The sequence below is a fragment of the Cannabis sativa genome, chromosome X (genome assembly GCF_029168945.1).
Source record: "Cannabis sativa cultivar Pink pepper isolate KNU-18-1 chromosome X, ASM2916894v1, whole genome shotgun sequence".
Taxonomy (NCBI): domain Eukaryota; kingdom Viridiplantae; phylum Streptophyta; class Magnoliopsida; order Rosales; family Cannabaceae; genus Cannabis; species Cannabis sativa.
The window spans coordinates 50,125,002-50,129,843 of record NC_083610.1 but is presented as its reverse complement, the minus strand read 5'-3'; the positions used below and the strand labels follow the sequence as shown (position 1 = coordinate 50,129,843).

The 4,842-nt window shown below is 29.3% G+C and overlaps 1 long non-coding RNA gene across 1 annotated transcript; it reads right to left on the bottom strand.

The window, feature by feature from the left end:
* Nucleotides 1–289: 289 nt before the first annotated feature.
* Nucleotides 290–3,560, bottom strand: LOC133032560 (uncharacterized). Its single transcript, XR_009685179.1, has 5 exons — nucleotides 3,124–3,560; nucleotides 2,890–2,911; nucleotides 2,706–2,776; nucleotides 630–919; nucleotides 290–545 (listed from the first exon to the last, which is right to left on the bottom strand). It is a non-coding gene; the product is annotated as an uncharacterized LOC133032560 (long non-coding RNA).
* Between the last annotated feature and the right edge of the window lie 1,282 nt (nucleotides 3,561–4,842).

Here is a 4,842-nt window from a genome sequence, read left to right as displayed (position 1 = left end):
TTTTTCATAATAACCGGGATAAAAAGTACCCATTTTATCCCGGTTTTTAGAAAGAAGTGGGATAAAAGGGTACTTTTTATCCCACTTTTCATGAAAAACTGGGATAAAAGGGTACATTTTATCCCATTTTTTTAAAAAAAAGTGGGATAAAAAGTCACCTTAATTTTGATCTCATTTTGCAAATGTATTGGTTTTTTATTTTTTTTATTTTAATTTTATTACATTTCATTTCATTTATTTTTTTCAATAATAATAAATATAATTTTTATTTTTATAATTATATAGAGTATGTATAAAAAAAAATTAATTAAAAATGAATGATTAATATCATTTTTAATAACAACAATAATAATTTGTAAGTTCAATTTTAAATAACATTTTACATATTATGGATAAATCTCTAAAATACTCCACAATGTCTGAAAAAATACAATAAAAGACTACTATAATTAATTGTTATATATCAAGGGAAGCAATTGACTTAACCACTGTTATCGAATCAGTAAGAGATGATCGTCCTCAGAATATTGGGATAGGCCGCTAAACTGTCAAATTAAAAAAATAAAACTAATTAAGAAGATAGTACTTTTATATGTTTGTATTTATAGTAAAAATGAGTATTTACTTACTTTTTCTTTTATGGCTGTAATAGGAGTTGAATGTTGAAGCATATTACGAACATAGCGTATTGCACCTCTTCGATATGGGATTTCAACTTCCCCTTGAATAACTTGTGTGATTTGAACCCGTGCATAATCATTTAAAATTATGTCACCATGATATGAAAAGAAACCAACCGCCTCAATTATGACACCCTCAGCCACAACATTGTCAATGTTATCCGAACATAATTTTACACATTGACTTACATCCTCATAGACCATTGGTTGTTCTTGATGTTCATAGTTGTCAATCGGTTCTTGGTAATTAAATATTAAAAAACATGTTCATTTAAGAATCCTAAAAAAAATTCGCCAAAGTTTTCCCTATTTCTACAACATTTCCAAATTTAATAACTATCTAATAATGCACACAAGTAATTAAATCGGATAACAAGAAAAAATAATCACAAAAGCATTTAACAATATAATAATTGCCACCCATCCAACCGCAGTATATTTATATCGCAGAACATACTTCACTACGGATGAATATCTAATATATTCAAACTCCTCTAATAGCTTTATAATTAGTAAAAATTTGTTGGTCAATAATGTACCTTTAGCTAGTAATCAATAATCACCAATATTTTGATTCATTTTCTAATAACAATCCACAACCAACATTAATTAATGTAATTTAAAAAATGTTCAAATTAAAATCATTGTTTCAATTGCTTTGATATTGCATTGAACAAAAAATAATAATTATGAATTCAGACAGGAAAATGAAATGAAACAAATTTAATACTTTTTCTGAATCCTAGGTCCAATAATCCAAAGAAAAATTAGTTAAAACAAAGAAAATATATATATATATAATTAATTATGTATATGATAATGAAATAGACAAGCCACCATACCAAAGACAAGTTTGTACAGCAAGAGCCTCTTTTTTTTGTTGTCTCTATCTATGTCTCCCTTTTATCCTAAACAACATTACTTGCAAAATAACTTAAACATTACATCTCACAACACAATCTCTGTTCAAAACTAACTTAAAAGATTCATTCTTAAAAGATTATCTTTCTCAAAATAATTTCAGTAGCAAAGTGAAAAATGGTCTTTGAGGAGTAAAATTTAAACAAATAATACCTCAAATTTAAAACCACATGCTGTAATTAGAAAAAGTTTCCAATTCATTAAATTAAAAGAGACCATAACAACGTTATATGGAGAAGACGAAGAGCAAAAGATCACCATTTAACAACGAAATTTTATTTTATGCAGCATATAACAGTTGTTGTAATGCTAGTGAGGTAACTCAACTATAATTTGTTTTTAGAAACTATTTGGCAAAACAAAGTATTTTACAGCAATGAGACTAAAGTAAACACTCGCAAAAGAACTAGAAAATACCTCTTTTACTCAATTTTGTAAAAGTGCATAGGACTCTAATGGTTGGCACGATAGGGATAGCAACCTAAGGCAGGGGAAAGAAAGTCATAATTAACACTCAAATAGAGAAATAAAGAATATTTGTTCTTGAGAGAACTATCACTATGAAATACTAAAAAATAATTTTTTATATACTATCAAGATATAATTAAACCGTGTCTCAAGTAATAGAAAATCAGTCCCTACACCGTTACTAGAGAAGCTCACTGTCATAAGACAATGCTTAGCACATTCAAGTGTAACAGAAGATCCAAACATCAAAAGACCAAATGAATTTTTAAAATCATGCGAGTCAAATTACCAATTAAATTTCAGCCATTTTAAAATGCTGGAACTACATGGCTAACACCTGCAGATTTCAGCATGAACGCTACAAGTGACATGAACTAACCAAGAAAAAAACAACGACACGACAAACCTTCTATTTAATAAAAAGAATTTGGTTTTATGTGCTTAAAATAAAATAATGAATTCACAAAAAATAAAAATGACTACATGATTGATCTTTTTATTCTAAGTTAATTAAGCTTGAAAGTATATTCCAATGCTTAATTGATACATCAATGGTCTACTAAAACTTAGAAATAGGTACTGAAAATTTGAACTTAAGAGATGAGAAGAAACAACCACCAAGCTTTAAAAACTCACATTGTTTTCTTTCAAGACATAGCTTTGCACAGGCTCCTTTCCTTCTAAGCATGAAGTTGCTTGACCCTAACCTTAAAGCTCAAATTAATGGAGTTTAAAGTGAGTTTGAAACTCAAAATAAAATAGAAGAAGAACTCTAAGATATTCAATGGCAGGAGAAGGAAAAAGAGGAGCACAAACATACCATGGCTTTTGATGCTTGAAACCTAGTTTTCCCAAGGTGCATCCATGGAGAGGAAAGAAGATTTATAATTGAAAAAGACCATTATTAGTCAATACAGTAAATCATTAGTGATACAACTAAAAAATTAGAAATTCTTCACATAAACTCTTTCACATTTCCACCCAGCCCCAACCAGAAAAAAAATTGGTGGAAAAAATGCAAAACAGGGAAAAAAGAATAAAGAAAAAAGTATACCTTTAATAGTTTTATGAACTGCTTCGACGGATTTGGACGAATCTGGAATAGATGATCGAGTCTCATGGGATTTGGGTAAGGGTTTCTGGGTTTGGGCGAGATGGTTAGGTTGTCGAGGTTGTACTGGTATGAGTACTACTGTGATTTTAGGGATGACTTTTTATCCCGGTTTTTAACTAATAACCGGGATAAAAGGTTCCCCTAAAAAAAATTAATCCCTGTTTGGCAAACCCATAAAAATCGAATCTTGAACTTATTTTTTTGCCTTTAATATTTTTTTTTTAACATTCTACCAAACAAAGCCCTTGTCTAAAAAAATATTTGCTACATATTTGAGGTGTCAAATCTAAAAGTGGGATAAAAAGTCTCAATATATCTTTTATCCCATTTTTTATTTTTGTTAACTAAAAAAGTGGGATAAAATGTCCCTTTTCTTGTAGTGTGTGTCCGCGTTCTCGAAGGAGAAGGTTCTTTCAAGAGGATTAGTAGGAAAAACAATAAGCTTGTTTGGCTGTGTTTTCAGTTTTTAAAATTGTGTTTTTAAAAGTGAGAATAGAAAACAGTTTTTTGTCATTTTAAAAATTTAATGGTGTTTGACACAAATTTTTAAAAACTGTTTTTAGATTTTTTCTTACGAAAAAAAAACCAATATTTTAGCACCATACCATGACATTAACCCATCCGGGTCTAGGTTCGGGTATAGTTTCGGGTCTAGGATCCGAGTATGTGAGCAAAATATAAAATATAGTATGTTAGACAAAAAAAATTGTTTTGGAAAATTAAAAACAACATTTTGATGTTTTCTGTTTTTAATTTTTAAAAATTTTTGTCAAACAACTCTTAATAGTTTTTAAAAACTGTTTTATGTTTTAAAAAACAGAAAACAATTTTTAAATTATAAAGCCAAACAGCCTCAATGTCTCTCCTTATATTCCAAACATTTTGAACATATACAAAAATTGATCAATGTATATATATATAGTAGCTGTTTTAATATTGAAGTAGGCCAACATATATATGTACGTCGGCTGATCAATGGAGGCCAAAGTGTATGGAAATGAGGTATAAGTTAATTAATTAATGGATTAATATATAAGGTCATATATATAAGGTCGTATCTGGGCATGTGATGCTTAAAAATCGGTCATCACGTAGGCTAAATTAATAGCTACGTACCATACAATTGGTGTCTTATCTTTGCTTACTTTCTTTCTTTTCTTATTATCCAAACATGTATTTTAAAAAGAGACTGACTGACTGGGCAAGTGGGCATATGACTAAAGTATATATGACGGTCTCTAATTAAAACCAGCAGAGTAATTAAAAACAAAGGACTATATTTTTATTTTTATTTTTTTGAATAAAAAGGACTATATTAATATATAGATTTAGAAAGAATATTCGTACGTGATGAGAAGTAGTGGGGCAGTTTACTTAGTTAGCATTTTGTTGGTAGTTTTAATATAGTTGGCGGTTAGTATTCGTCTAGCTAGGGCTTGAGCTTTAGCAAAAGTCCAAATCTATTCTTATAAATTTTTGAACATAAAAATATATGAGTGGAGGCTAACATGCAAACGATATCAATATATTGTGCCGTTATTTAAACCTTAAATATACGAACATGAAAGAGAGAATCTAAGCATCCTGTCTTGCTTTTGGTGTGTCAGTTAATTAGAGCTCGCTTGCTCCAAATCCAAAGTAGCCTTCATGTGCTGCCAC